The sequence below is a fragment of the Nannospalax galili genome, unplaced genomic scaffold (assembly GCF_000622305.1).
Source record: "Nannospalax galili isolate Female #2095 unplaced genomic scaffold, S.galili_v1.0 scaffold634, whole genome shotgun sequence".
NCBI classification, from domain to species: Eukaryota; Metazoa; Chordata; class Mammalia; order Rodentia; family Spalacidae; genus Nannospalax; species Nannospalax galili.
Genome location: NW_008336853.1, coordinates 1452216 through 1467929, shown reverse-complemented (window position 1 = coordinate 1467929; position 15714 = coordinate 1452216). Strand labels below are relative to the sequence as shown.

Genomic DNA, 15714 nt, shown 5'->3' with positions numbered 1-15714 from the left:
CTATTTTTGTGACAGTACTGTGCTGTTTTTATGATTATAACTCTGTAATATACTTTGAGATCTGGTATAATAATCCCCCCAGTGCTGCTCTTTGTGCTCAGGTTTACTTTGGCTAGTCAGGGTCTTTTGTGCTTCCATACAAATTTAAGGATGATTTTAAAAATTGTGGTAAGTATGTCATGGGCATTTTGATTGGGATTGCATTAAATCTATATATTGCTTTTGGTAGGATGGTCATTTTCACAATATTAATTCTTCAAATCCATGAACATGGGAGGTCCTTCCATGTCCTGGTGTCTTCCTCAATCTCTTTCTTTAACGATTTTTCCCTGGAACTAGACTTATGGACAGTTGTTAGCTGCCATGTGGGTGCTGGGATTCAAACCCAGGGCTTTTGCAAGAACAACCAGTGTTCTTAGCTGCTGAGCCATCTCTCCTGCCCCCTAAACACAGGGCTTTATATATACTAGGCAAGCACACTGCCACTGAGCTGCCCAGCAAGACCCTTAGCCTGTAAGCCTATCAAATTAGTATATTATTGGATTGTATTATGTTAATAGAATGTTTGCTTTTTAAAAAATATTTTATTTTGGGGGCTGGAGAGAGATGGCTCAGCGGTTAAGAACACTGACTGTTCTTGCAGAAGACCTGGGTTTGAATCCCAGCACCCACATGGCAGCCCAGATAACAGAGTCCTGGAGGATACTTAACATAGACATGCTTGGGTCTGAAGCCCCGGGGGCAACCTCAATTCCAGAACCAGCTTCTCAGTGAGTTCAAACAGCACATGACAGTTTACGGATAGAATGCACATTACACCAGGCCATGCAAATTCATTCCAGTGGATCAGTTAAAAAAATATTTTATTTTGTTATTTTTATTTTATATGTATGAGTATATTCCTTGCATTTATGTAAGTGTACCCATATTGTACAATGTAGAAGGCCTTAGATCTCCTGGAACTGGAGTTAGGGGTGGTTGTTAGCCACCATGTGGGTGCTAGGAACTGAACCTAGGTCCTCTGCAAGAGCAGCCAGGGCTCTTAATCACTGAGTCATCTCTTCAACCCAGAATGGGTTTCTTTTTATATTATTATTATTATTATTATTATTATTATTTTATTTTTGGTCTTTTTTGAGACAGGGTCTTCCTGTAGCCCCAGCTGTCCTGGAACTCACTATGTAGACCAGGATGGCCTTGAACTCACAGAGATCCACCTGCCTCTGCCTCCCAAGTGCTGGGATTAAAGGCGTGCACCACCACACCTGGCTAGATTATTATTTTTTAAAATACTTTATTTATTATTTTTATTTTATGGGTATGAACATATTGCCTGCATGTGTGTAAGTGCACCCATGTTGTGCAATGCCTGCAGAGGTCAGAAGAGGGCGTCAGATCCCCTGGAACTGGAGTTACAGTTGGTTGTTAACCACCATATGGGTGTTGGGAATCAAACTCATCCCATGTCCTCTGCAAGAGCAGTCAGTGCTCTTAACCGCTGAGCCATCTCTCCAGCCCCCACATTATTTTTATGTGTATGTGTGAGTACCTGCATGTACATATGTGCCTTCTTACTGTCATTGAAAGAGACCAGAAGACGGCATGGGATTCTCTGAAACTAGAATTACAGGCAGTTGTCAGCTACCCAGATGTGGTTGCTGGGAACCAAATCTGAGTCCTCTGCAATAGCAGCAAGTGCTCTTAATCGCTGAGCTGTCTTTCCAGCCCCTAGAACTCTGAATATTCTCAAATATTGTGACCCCAACATTTAGTTTCCATGACTGTATGTGGGATCATGATCCACAGTTTAAAAATCTGGGACTTAGCCGGGCATGGTGGTGCACGCCTGTAGTCCCAGCACTCGGGAGGCAGAGGCAGGCGGATCTCTGTGAGTTCAAGGCCAGCCTGGTCTACATAGTGAGTTCCAGGCCAACTGGGGCTACAGGGAGACCCTGCTTCAAAAAGACCAAAAAAAACAACAAAAAAAAGAAAACAACAACAACAAAAAAAACCTAGGACTTAAGCCCAGCGTGGTGGCGCAAGCCTTTAATCCTGCTGCTGGGCACTCGGGAGGCAGAGGCAGGCGGATCTCTGTGAGTTCAAGGTCAGCCTGGTCTACATAGTGAGTTCCAGGACAGCTGGGGCTACAGGGAGACTCTGTCTCAAAAAGACCGAAAAAAAAAAAAAAAATCGGGGACTTAGGAAACAGTCCTTTTTGCATAGTTACCACTGTTTTTCTTTGTGTGTGAGTGTGTATTGTGTGTGTGAGAGAGAGGTTCTTGTATTTTAATGTCTGCCTGCTTTCTTTTGTTTGTTTGCTTTGGACCAGGTCTCACTGTAGCCAAGGATGACCTGGAACTCACTATGTATCTCAGGCTGGCCTCTGACTCGTGGCAAACCCCCTGCCTCAGTCTCCTGAGTTATGGGAAGCATAAGCTACTCCTTCTGGTCTCTCAGGACTTTGTCATTTCTGAGTCTATAAAGATGAAGCCTGAAAAGTAAATGTATTGCCACAAAACAAAACAAAACAAAACAAAACCCTAAGTCCTGAGATCCAGTTGTCAAATGAATATTCATTGAGTTATTGTATTGATACAGTAGTAACTTCTTATAGTACATGTGGTGGTTTGAATGAGAATGTCCCCCTATAGGCTCCAAGTATTTGGACATTTTGTCCCCAGTTGGTGGCGCTGTTTTAGGAGGTCTTAGAAGGTGTGGCTATGCTGGAGGAAGCATGTCATTGGGGGAGGACTTAGAGAGTTTTTTTTTTTTTTTTTTTTTTTGGTCTTTTCAGTATGTAGACCAGGCTGGCCTTGAACTCACAGAGATCCGCCCGCCTCTGTCTGAGTGCTGGGATTAAAGGTGTATGCCACTCTGCCTGGCAGTAGTCAGTGCTCTTAACTGCTGAGCAATCTCTCCAGCCCCTCATAATGCTATTAATAGGTCTAAAACTTTTCATTGTGCTGGGCATGGTAAGGCATCCCTTTAATCCCAGCACTTGGGAGACAGATGCAGGAAGATCTCTGAGAGATTGAGACCAGCCTGGATAGGGAGTTCCAGGCCAGCTGGGGCTACAGTGAGACTCTGCCTCAAAAACAAACAAATGAACTCAGGAAAACATAGCAACAAAAAGACAAAACAAAATCAAATGTTAGGCAAGTGTTCTCCCACTGAGGTACATCCCTAGTCCAGACCAGGAATTGTCTTCACTCTGTTAAATATTTGTCTACTTGGTAACTGTTGAGTGCTCAGCCTTAAATGAGACACCCCTATTACTCCCTCCAGCTCAGGGAATAACTGGGAACTGGAGGCAGAAAGAATGTAAGAGCTTAGACCTGGGGAGGAGGGCCTGAAAGACTATCCTTGGGGCATGAGATGGCCACGGCACTGATGAACTCACAGTACCTGTGATTTGCCTGCACAGGGCTTTCACAAGACTGAGCTTAAACAGTCATAGATGGGGAGGGGCTCAGGGGACCCCACCCCTCCCAGGGGAGCTAAAGGCAGTCCAGGGCAAAGAAGTCTATTGTCTTCACTGATGCAGCCACCTTGAGTTAGTCAAGCTCAGGTGGTTAGCCTCAGTCACACCACCCATGCCTTCAGGGGCCCTGGTTAAACCCTGTGGGTCACAAAGCAAAAACAAAGTGAAAAGACAAGAAAGTGGGATGGGAACTGGGTAGAAAAGAAAAGACAGGGTGCAGAGCTGAACATGACCAGAATTCATGATATACATGTGTGAAATTGTCACAGAATTTTTTTATTTTTTATTTTCTGAGACAGTCTCAATGTGTGGCCTCGGCTGGCCTGGAATGTCCTATGTTGATCAGGTTGGCCTCAAACTCACAGAGATCCACTTGCTTCTGTCTCCTGAGTGCTGGGACTAATGTATGCTCCACCATGCCAGGCCTGAATAAATATTTTTAGATAAACAGTTGTCTGTTTTTCTTACTATGGAACCCTGGCTGGCCTGGAGCTCACAGAAATTACCCTGCCTCTTATTCCCAAGAGCAAGGACTAAAAATGTGTACCATCAAGCCCAGCAAAAGTTGTCTATCTGGAACTTTTCAACCATTAGTATGGCTTACATGCCATATGCTATTTTTTGAGATAGAGGGGTTAAAGACAAAGTCTCATGTAGCTCAAGCTGGCTCTGTACTTGCTATGTAGGTGAGGTTGCACCACCATGTCAAGTCTATTTAAAACAAACACACACACAAAAATCAGGGGATGGAGATGGCTCAGTGCTTGGCTGCTCTTCCAGGGTCAGAATCCCAGCATTCACTTCAGTGGTTCACAAATCATCAGCAATTCTGCCTCCAAGCTCTTTCCGGCTTCATTCCCCATCTGCACACAAGTGGCATACACTTACATAGCCTCCTAAATTACAAATAAACAAAAATAGCCAAGTGTGGCAAATACCTTTAATCCCAGTACTTGGGAGACAGAGGCAGACAGATCTCTGTGATATTGAGGCCAGCCTGGTCTACATAGTGAGTTCCAGGCCAGTTGTAGATACAGGGAGACCCTGTCTCTCTCAAAATACAAAACAACAACAACAACAAAAAAAACCAAGTGAAACAAAAATATAGTTTGGGCCAGGCATGGTGGTTCACTCTTTTAATTCCAGTACCAGTTGTGAGGAATAGGTTGAAAAGACAGCAACCAACCTCCACAATCCAAACTGACCTTTATTCTAGTCAGTGAATGGTTGGTGAGCTGACTGGGGAATCATCAGTGTCTGCATTGTGTCAGTAGGGTCTCTTTTGCTGGGAGGACTCATTTGCAGAACAGGAATTGCTTTACAGTTAGAGGTTTTTCTTTTTTTCTTTTTTTCTTTTTTTTTTTTTTGTCTTTTAGAGACAGGGTCTCCCTGTAGCTCCAACTGTCCTGGAACTCACTATGTAGACCAGGCTGGCCTTGAACTCACAAAGATCTGCCTGCCTCTGCCTCCTGAGTGCTGGGATTAAAGGTGTGAGCCACCACTCCAGGCAACTGTTAGAGGTTTTTATGAGACTTCCCTCTATACCAGACCCTGAAAAGGCATAGCTTGGGGTGGGGATGCCACAGACTGGTCCAACTACTTCCTGCTGAGAGAGGGCATCATGGGGCAGGGGGCTTCAGGGTCCTTTGGAAAAGGGGCATAGGGGAGTCCTCTAGTAGCACGGAGCAGGAACGTAGTCTTGATTTGATCCCAGGTGATGGTTTAGACAGTCATACAGGCTACTAAGGTCACGATTCTGTAAAAATCTTTGGAGACAGTTGATTCAGTATAGTCCAATAGTGACTAAAAGGAGGAAACAACACAGGGGTCCTGAGAGTGGGGCAACCAGGGAAGCCACGGTCTTATGTAGGATCACGATCCTCCCATTTCTGAATATTCTGTGAAGTTCTGAGGCTGGATCCTGCAATTGCTTTGCCACATCTCTGACTATTCCCAACTGGTTGATGTAGAAGCAGCATTCTTCCTAGAGGAAGGCACAGGTGCCTCTCTCCAGCATTCAGGAGGTCCAAGGCTCGTTGGTTTTGGAGAACAGCTCCTGTGAGGGAGTCTATCTGATTTTGGAGGGTGGTGATAGAGGCTGCAATTTTATCTAGGGAGTCTAAGAGGGCTTCAGATAGCTGTTGGAAGTAATATGTGGTGGAGGTGGGGACTCCAGCTATGCCTGTGCCGTGGGCAGAGGAGATGCCTAGTCCAGCCATAATAGGAAGGAGTTGAGGGGATCTGTTTTGGCGGAATGGTGAGGATGGAAGGGATGTCATGAGTAGGGCAGACACTGGTTGTTTGGGAGGAGCTGGATTTCAGGGTATTGGAAGACTAGGGTGCAAACACTAGACAAGTTGGCAGGGAGACAGGTATAGGCGGAGAAGTCGGGGTAGAAGACGGCTCCTGAGTGAGGAGTTGAGGCAGAACGAGTATCACAGTGTAAGGAGATGAGAAAAGACTATTGATGTTGTGACCAATCTGGTTCTTGTCTTCCCAAATTAGATATTTGCCTGACAATGCAGCTGCTTGGATGGGCTGGGAATGGAAGAGGGGGCAATGGATATGGGGGTTTAGGATAGATTTTAATTGAAAGTGCGTTGGGTGGAGAGATAGGTTGACAGGGAGAGTTTTACTGTAACTGTCAGAGGGAAAGGACCTTGCAGTGGTGGGGGGGCAGAATCGGATGAGGGGCAGTACATCCAGGGTGTGGCAGGGGATGTGACGAAGAGAAGCAGTGGTCCAGCAGGAAGAGGAGCTGTAAGAGTCTAGCAACAGGTGAGGGGGTCCGGAGAACTGCAGGGGGTTTTTCCATTTGCCATCTTTTCGTTTTAGGGCAGTGGAGAACAGATAGTCTTTGGAAAGGTCCTTCTTTTGGTGGGCAGAGGGGGCTGGATTCGGAAGGCGTGCTTGCAGAGTGAGGTGCAAAGATTACCTAGAAAGGTTGAGAGGAGGAATTGGGGAAGGAGATATGCAAAGAGGGGCTTGTGAGGGAGGAGGGTGTCAGTGGATATGGGCCCTCACAGCGGGTGCTCAAAGGATTCTAGTTGGGTGTCTGTTGGCTGGGGATACTTTATGGAAGATGGGTGAGAATGGGAAATATGCCTGTTGAGTGGATCAATTAGAGGACAGCAATGGCCCGTCAGCCAGGGTTATGGAGAATAGGGGATTGGGAGGGGACCAGAAAAGGTGAAGTTGTTTTGAAAGGTCATTTATGGGTATGGGGTTTGGGAATGAGTCAGTCTTTAGTAAAAGCTGTCATTTCATGGGGGAATCTATCCATGAGAACAGGGGGCTGGGATGGCTAGGGAACGTTGGACCTTAGTGGAAAGATAAACCCAGCAGTTGGAAGAGAAGGTGGAATTAGTGGGTTCAACTAAGGAGGGCCATCCAGCTGTTGGAAGCTGAAATCAAGGGGAGAGTAAGAAGGCCCAGAGGAATGTCATGACCAGGTATTAATTTTAGTTTTGGGAAGGAGGTGAAGGGAAGAGGATGAAGGGTCAAGGAAAGAATTTTATCTGATCTGGGGTGAAGGGGATGGATGTTCCTTATAGTCAGAGTTCTTCTCCAGCATCCAGTATTACTTCATCAGATGTGATGGGCAGGGGGACCAGTCAGAGGTCTTGTTTTATCTGTGCCAGGAACTGGAGCTGCTGTAGGGTGACGCTGTCTCAAAAAACCATGCCAGGTGTGGTGGCTCAACTTTTAATTCTAGCACCAGGGAGGCAGAAGCAGGCAGACCACTGTGAGTTCCAGGCTAGCCAATGCTACAGAGTGAGACCATATCTTTAAAAAATATATATATGCTGGGCGTGGTGGCACACACCTTTAATCCCAGCACTCAGGAGGCAGAGGCAGGCAGATCTCTGAGTTCAAGGCCAGCCTGGTCTACATAGCGAATTCCAGGTCAGCTGGGGCTACAGGGAGACCCTGTCTCAAAAAGACCAAAACAAACAAACAAACAAACAAACAAACAAAAAACTGTGTGTATAGGGACCGGAGAGATGGCTCAGTGATTAAGTGAGGACCCAGGTTTGGTCCCAGCACCGCTGTGGCAGCTAATAATGGTCAGTAACTCCAGTTCCAGGGGATCTGACACCCTCTTCTGGCCTCTGTGGGCACTATATACACGTGGGCACTTACACACATACAAGCGAAACACTCATTTACATAAAATAAAAATTTTAAAAATAGGGATTGAAGACATGGTTTACTGGTTAAGAGCACTGGGTACTCTTGTAGAGGACCTGGGTTCAATTTGCAACACCCATATGGTAGCTGACACTATCCATCCTCTAGTTCCAGTGGACCCTGACACCCTCTTCTGACCTTTCATGTACACAGTACACAGTACAAGAAAAACACTAATACACATAAAATAAATTTAAAATAAAAAATACTTTTATTTTTTAAATTTATTGTTATTTTACGTTTATGACTCCTGTACCTGCCTGCATCCAAGTGCACCTGTGTGTGCAATGCCTGCAGGGGACAGATGATGGTGTCAGATGCTTTGGAACTGGCATTATGAATGGCTGTTAGCCCTCATGTGGGTGCTGGGAACTGTTACAAGCTGGAGTTCGCACAAAATCACCAACATCATTTTAGTAGAAAGTAGCACAGTAACATTTTATTATGACCAGCTGGGCTGCCTAATCTTGTGAGTAGAAGCAGCCCCAAACTATTTTTAACAAGAGTTTTTAAAGGATTACAGGGGCTTTATTTAAAGAAACATCCAATTAGAAGTGTACAATTTGAGGGGCTGGAGAGATGGTTCAGCGGTTAAGAACACTGGTTGTTCTTGCAGAATACCTGGGTTTGAATCCCAGCACCCACATGACAGCTAACAACTGTCTGTAACTCCAGTTCCAGGGAATCCAACGGCATCTTCTGTCCTCTGAGCGCACTGTACGACACAGGTGTGCTTACCTACACACAGGCAATACATGCATACACATAAAATAAAAATTAAAAAATTTGGGGCTGGAGAGATGGCTCAGCGGTTAAGAGCACTGACTGCTCTTGATGAAGAGCTGGGTTCAATTCCCAGCACTCACATGGTAGCTACAAACTGTCCTTAACTCCATTTCCAGCGGAATTGGAAGCCCTCTTCTGACCTCCATGGCATTGCACGACACGGGTGCACTAACATACATGCAGGCAATACATTCATACACATGAAATAAAAATTAAAAAAATATTTTTTTTGGGTCTTTTTGAGACAGGGTCTCCTTGTAGCCCCAGCTGTCCTGGAATTCACTATGTAGACCAGGCTGGCCTTGAACTCAGAGATCCGCCTTCTTCTGCCTCCCAAGTGCTGGGATTAAAGGCATGCATCACCATGCCTGCCTAAAAATAATTTTTTTTAAAAAAAATTTAAAGAAATGTACAACTTGACAATTTTAAAATTAGCCAAATACCTAGCCATAACAAGGAAGCATTGTAACAGAAGCCAAAATCAGCAGTTACCAGATGGTCACTGAATAACAGGGTGGTCTCATACTACATGTCAAGGTGACCTGATATAGCAATCAAGTTACAGAAGCAAAACAAGCAGTTAGCCAGATGCAGGACATTCTGTGGTTTTGTGGTTAGGCCATTTTCTCAGAACTCAAGGTTGCTCCCCTTTCTGGGTATTTCCCATAAGTAGGCAAAATGGAGTAACTTGGGCCAGGGTTGCTAATACTATTCCTTATTCCTGTTGAGAGTAAGGTTAATTCTTTGACCTATTTTAAGTTTTCTTCTTGTATTTCTCCAATCAGTACAAGTTGTTCTTACTGGCTTCTTACTACCATAAGTTTAACTGCCTGGAAACTCTGATTGACGAATTTTACAAGAGCATTTAGGATACAAGGCCCAAAGGTGAGTGTCAGAATAATAGGGACTAATGGCCCCACAAGCAACAGCACTCAATAATGTGGTCAGCCAGGGTGACCAGGAAAATAAGGACTCATACAGTTTTGGTGGGTAACAAATTCCTGTTCCCTGGCATTAATTCTTTGCTGGACCAATCTGATACTATTTCTGATAACTCCAGTATGGTTGGCATAGAAGCAACATTTTTCCTCTAATGTCATGTATAGACCACCTCGTTGCATAAAGACAAGGTCCAGTCCCTGACGATTGTGTAACACTACCTCAGGTAGTAAGTTGAGGGAATAAGTTAGATTTTTAATTTGATTTTCCATGTCTTTTAAGTCCAGGTTTATCTGTCGGGTAAGAGCTTTGAAATTTCTCTCTCCTTTGATTAGGGTGGTTGTCCCTACCCCCATAGCTCCCACTATACCTGTTCCTACTAACATAGGTACCAGAATGGCTGTCATGGCTCCCCTAGGAAAATGAGCACTGATTGGAGATACTACATTTCCATCCTTCTATACCCGAATAGTAGTAGACTTGTGGGATAATGTGAACCAGGATACAGAGTTTACCTGGAGAGGCCAGGAACTTCTGATTTATACAGGGAGTCAGCCCAGAGGTGCCAAGCAAACCAGGTTCCCTCAGTGGGACTAGATAGTATAGCCCTCCTGGGAATGGAGTAAGGGAGGTGGATTGATTACATATCCCTTGGTAATGGGACAGGGATAAGTTATAGGTATAACCATAGAAACAAGTTTCTTTATCTGATAGACTACTAAGGGTGAGTATGGGTTTAGAGCCTCAGGGGCAGAGGTCTCCTTTAAGCACTTTGTCAGTCGCGAGATTCTGGATAAAGGAGGAGTTTGCTCCTACAGACCTAATGGCCCTTATCCCCAGGTAATAAGGGGGTCAGGGGTCTAAGCAGAGCCAGCAATCCTTGGTGAGATCTGGATCAGAAGCATTGAAAAAACTTGGGGGTAGAGTAAGAAATTATATAATTCAGGGGGGTCTCATCGAGAAACATCATTGGGACCAACATAATCAGAAGGAGGTAGGTTTGGTGGTAAGGGAGGGTTGAGGACTTTATTAGGTCCAATGGGCACGGGAGGGATTAGTGGGGTCTCAAATTTCTGAATAGTAAATTCTGTCCCAGGATCCTCTCCCAGGGCATAAAGCCATATCCCCCAGGTCCTTCCCGTGAGCCAACATTTATCATCCCCATTTAATATTTTTTTTGCATTTTAATTTTTATTTGAAAACATTTTTTTTTTTCTTTTTAAAGCAGGGTCTCCCTGTAGCCCCAGCTGTCCTGGAACTCACTATGTAGACCAGGCTGGCATTGAACTCACAGAGATTTGCCTGCCTCTGCCTTCCAAGTGCTGGGACTACAGGTGTGCACCACCACGTCTGGCAAAAACAACTTAAATTTTTAGACAAATGATTTTAGTATATAAAATTGATTTTGTTTTTATATAAAGACTTCCCTCATTAATCTCTCATGTGAAGGGATTACAGGCCAGAAGGAAGACAGTCTGCACACAAAAGTATACCTTGTATGTGTGGCAATGGGAAAGAAGTGTGAAGTGGTCCCGCATGTAACTTAGGATCAAGTGGTGACATTACACATTACGGGAGGAAGAGAAATATTCTAGTTCATCAGATTCAAGAAGCAAATATGACACAAAAACTGCAAAAAAAGATCAAGTCGGCAACTTTAGTTAGGATACTGCAGGTTCTATGGGATGGCTTGTGAGACTATAGTGTGCACACGGAGACAACAGGAGAAAGGCTGCAATGAGGGATACAGTAAGGGACTTCTCACTAAAGCAAATTAACTTCTTGTCAACTGCCAACACAACACAGAAGGAAAATGAGTCTAAGTATCCTGGGAGCGTATACCAGTTTCTGTGCAGCGTGCCAAGTTAGTTACTTCTTCACCAGTGCATGTGAGTCATTAATAGTCACATTTCTGCCTCTTCTTGCCAAATTCAGGCATGTCTTATTTTAGACGGAGTATAGCTTTTATCTATTATTTCACCTTGCAAAAACATATGAAGACAACGTTCATTCTGTGCCAAAGGATGACCAGTGTCCTTGCTTCCTTTCCTCAATAAAATTGTCATCAAACATTCCATCATCTCTTCTAAAAGGAAGCTGCCACAAAAACACTTTCCCAGGGAGTGGGGGAACTACAGCCTTGCTTCCTCTTTCCAATTCACTCCACAGCCATTCAAAGTCACTGTATCTTCTAACAGTAGCTTCTTTCAGCTTGAAGATGGGAAGGTTTGTCTTGACCCTGATCTCGTAGGTGGTGAAGCAGCCCTGGCTGACCCCCACAGTCTGTGGATTGCTCATGTCGATCTCTAGGAAGTGGCTGGGCCGTCATTCAGGTTCTGCGGCTTGGTGATCAGCTGCTAGGTGTCCACTATGCTCTCCCCCATTTAATATTTTTAAGACCAGGGGTTTGAGTTTCCCCACGGTAGTTCCAGCTGTGCCATGTTGGAGGGAAATCCATCTATCCTTTGATCAATCCAGGAGGCAAATGTTTCACAACCCCATGTCCCACAGTGCCATTTATTTTCAAGGTTACAGTCTGGACTCCCATCTGCTGGGCATCCATAAACCTGTAAGTCCTGTAGACCCTTCTCAAAGGGAGTAGACCCACAGGCCCAATCCCTAACAGATGTGGCATGGTAGTAAGTGTGTACAGTGTATACCATCTCAAGTTTGAACAGATCACAGATGTCAAACTGGAGGGTAGGGGTGTAGCTGGTGGTTGTATTGGCAGCTAGGGTTTTCCATCTGAAGCTCTCCTGACTATCCATTTGTAGGAGACTGGTATGTGGGGGTTTTGGTTTCCATTTTCTTTAATAGCTCCCATTACCCAGGAGATAAACACAAAAATTAAGATTCTTTCATCAGTCTGACCTTGAGGGGACTGTCAAGTTCTTTTTACTGTCTATGTTCAGGGAGTGTGGTCCAGATGAGTTCTTTTAACCGGGGAGCAGTGTATCCAGTGGGCCGTCCAGCAACTCTGACAGCAGGTGGAGTCAACAAGAAGATTGGGTACGGGCCCGTCTACTTGGGTTCGAAGTTAGGTGTTTGATGTCTGCGGACCCAGACCCAGTCACCAGGTTCCAAATCTGCCTGATCAGTCATCAGTTGGGGGGAGGGGGGGCAACTGGACTCAGGAGTCTCCCACACTAGCCCTTGCACCTGGCTTAGGGCACTTTGTAGAGCCTGTAATGACTGTAAAACGCTGTGATTAAATATTTTGGCCAAGTGTTCCTCTCCTAAGTGAGGAATGAGAGGCGGGGGTTGTCCAAACAAAATCTCAAGCCAGGTGTGGTGGCTCATGCCTTTAATCCCAGCACTCAGGAGGCAGAGGCAGGTGGATCTCTTTGAGTTCAAGGCCAGCCTGGTCTACATAGTGAGTTCCAGGACTGCTGGGGCTACAGGGAGACCCTGTCTCAAAAAAGACAGAAACAAAACAAAACAAAAAAACACCTCAAAGGGAGTAATTCCCTTTGCATAGGGGGTGCATCCAGCCTTGAGAAGGGTGAAGGGAAAAGTACTTATCCAGTTACCATCAGTCTCTGTTATTAACTTAAAGTCTCCTTGAGGGTCCTATTCATTCTTTCTACCTGACCTGAACTCTGGGCGTGATATGCACAATGCAGCTTCCAGTCTATCTGGAGGACAGAAGCTAAGGATTTAGAGATATGGGCTATGAAAGCCGGGCCATTGTCAGACCCCAGACTGATAGGGATGCCAAATTGAGGTATAATCTTATTTACTAGATTTTTGGCTACTACCTGGGCGGCCTGAGATCTAGTTTGGAATGCCTCAAACCATCCTGAAAAAGTGTCCACTAGGACAACCATATATTTGTAACCATAGACCCCATCAGTTATCTCAGTAAAGTCCAATTTCCAAATTTCTCCTGGTAGTTTGACCCCAGAGTCTGTGTCCTGGAAGAGAAAACTTAGAAGCAGGATTAGTTTGAGCACAAGCCTGACATCTCCGGGCTATGTTCTGGCACATCTGTCTTAAATTGGGAATGTACAAATCCCATTTTGCTAATTCTGTCATTTTGGTAACTCCCATGTGGGTTGCAGAATGTAATTGTTGTAACCAGTCTCTTCCTAGAACTCTTGGGAGGATGGGACTCCCATCTTCCATTAGATACCATCCTTTATCATCCTTTTATCCTTGTAAATCCTTGATGGTGTTGAGGTCAGAGGTTGAGTAAGAGTGAGTCTCAGGTAACACCTGAGTCAGTAGGGCAGTTAAAACTTTTAAGGCTTGTACTGGCCATAAGGCTGCCTCCTTTGCTGTTTGGTCAGCAAAATCATTGCCATTCGCTTCTGTTGAATCTGTCTTTTGGTGCCCTTTACAATGTATAATGGCCACTTGCTTCAGGAGCCACAGAGCCTATAGTAGAGCAAGAATTTCCTATTTTTTATTTATTTATTGTCTTTGAGACAGGGTCTCCTTGTAGCCCCAGCTGTCCTGGAACTCACTATGTAGACCAGGCTGGCCTCGAAGTCAAAAGATCCACCAGCCTCTGCCTCCCAAGTGCTGGGACTAAAGGCGTGTACCACCATGCCCAGCTTCCTTTTTAACATCTTTTCTTTTGGAGGTTAAAAACTCTCTTTCTTTATAGAAGGCCCCATGTACATGTGCAGTGGCAAAGGCATAGCAGCTGTCTGTACAGATGTTTATGGTTTTTCCCTTTGCCCATCTAAGTGCTTCAGTTAAGGTGATAAGCTCAGCCTTCTGTGCTGACGTGCCATGTCCTAGGACCTGGGCCCATAGGATGTCTGTCGGAGTTACTAATACCGCCCCAGCATATCAAACACCTTCCTACTGCCATCAGTGAGTAGCTCGGCATCCACCTTGGGCAAAGGTTGATCCTTTAGGTCTTTCTGTACCCCAGTTAGAGTACTTACTGTCTTTAGACAGTCATGAGAAAGGTGTTCTGCAGTCTGGTTCCACAGGAATGTGGCAGGGTTTAAAGTCTCTGACTTGAGGAAGGTTACACGTGGGGGGGGTCTAGCAGTAGTAGACTGGTACCACGTGATGTTGTGTGTTGGAAATCCATTGGTCAGGAAGGGTGAGCAGCAGCTTCTCTCCACTGCATGGGGGCCAATGATTTGCAGGTCTTGGCCTAGGGTAAGCTTGGAGGCTTCTTTGACCAGGAGGCAGTGGCTGCTATTGCCCTCAGGCAACTGGGCAATCCGGAGACTACTGGATCTAAATGTTTGGACAGGTAGGCCACTGGCCTCCTCCATGGCCCCAAAGTCTGAGTCAAAATTCCTTTGGCTATTCCTTGACTTTCATGTATGAAGAGCAGGAAGGGCTTGGTGACATCAGATAAGACTAGAGCAGGGGCCCGAGGGCCCTTTTAAGCTGTTGAAAGGCTTGATCCTCTGATGGGCCCCAGACAAACTCAATTCCTTCCCTTTCAGTAGAAGCATACAGGGGCTTAGCTATCTCTGCAAAGCCTGGAATACAAAGTCTGCAATACCCTGCTGCCCCCAGGAACTCTTGTATCTGTCTTCTACTCTTGGGGGATGGCCTGGATGCATTCTGGGCCCAGTGACCTTTTTCCTTTGTGGATTTGATACCCCAAATAGCTGACAGGCTCCAAATTCTTTACCAAGGCCTCGGAGGCCTGTTCACAGTCCTCAGGATTGTCTGCTGTTAAAAGTATATCATCAACCTACTGTAAAAGAGACCTCTGGTTGGGTTTCTTTGTAGTTGGTTAGGTCTCATCTCAAAGCCTCATCAAACAGTGTAGGAGAGTTCCTAAACCCTTGTGGGAGCTGTATCCAGGTAAGCTGTCTGCTGTAGGACCCATCAGGGTCAGTCCATTCAAAAGCAAAGATGGGCTGGCTAATCACTGCAATTGGCAAGAAGGCATCCTTCAGGTGAAACAGAGAGTAGGTTTGTCTCTCAGGCCCTAATTCACTGAGGAGGGTGTAGGGGTTAGGCACAGTAGGATGAACCACCTCAACCTGCTTGTTGACCTCCCTCAGGTTCTAGACAGGCCTGAACTCATTAGTCCCAGGTTTAGGTACCAACAGGAGCAGAGTGTTCCATGGAGTGTGGCAGGGGATGGGAATCCCTGCTTCTTGAAGCCTGTTAATATGTTTGGCAATTCCCAGTCTGGCTTGGATGCTGATGGGATATTGCCTTATCCTGATTGGGGCAGCTGTGCTAAGCAGCTGAATTACTAGAGGTGGCTGATGTTTTGCCAATCCTGGGAGGTTAGTTTCTGCCCATACATGAGGAATTTTGGTCCTCCATATTTCTTTCTTTTTTTTTTTTTTTTTGGGGGGGGGGTTTTTTTCAGACAGGGTCTCCCTTTG

General features: G+C 45.3%; 1 pseudogene across 1 annotated transcript; it reads right to left on the bottom strand.

Moving 5' to 3' along the window:
* Positions 1–11035: 11035 nt before the first annotated feature.
* Positions 11036–15700, bottom strand: LOC103732737 (annotated as a pseudogene). Its single transcript, XR_001872405.2, has one exon. The product of XR_001872405.2 is annotated as a sorting nexin-3 pseudogene (transcript).
* Positions 15701–15714: the final 14 nt, after the last annotated feature.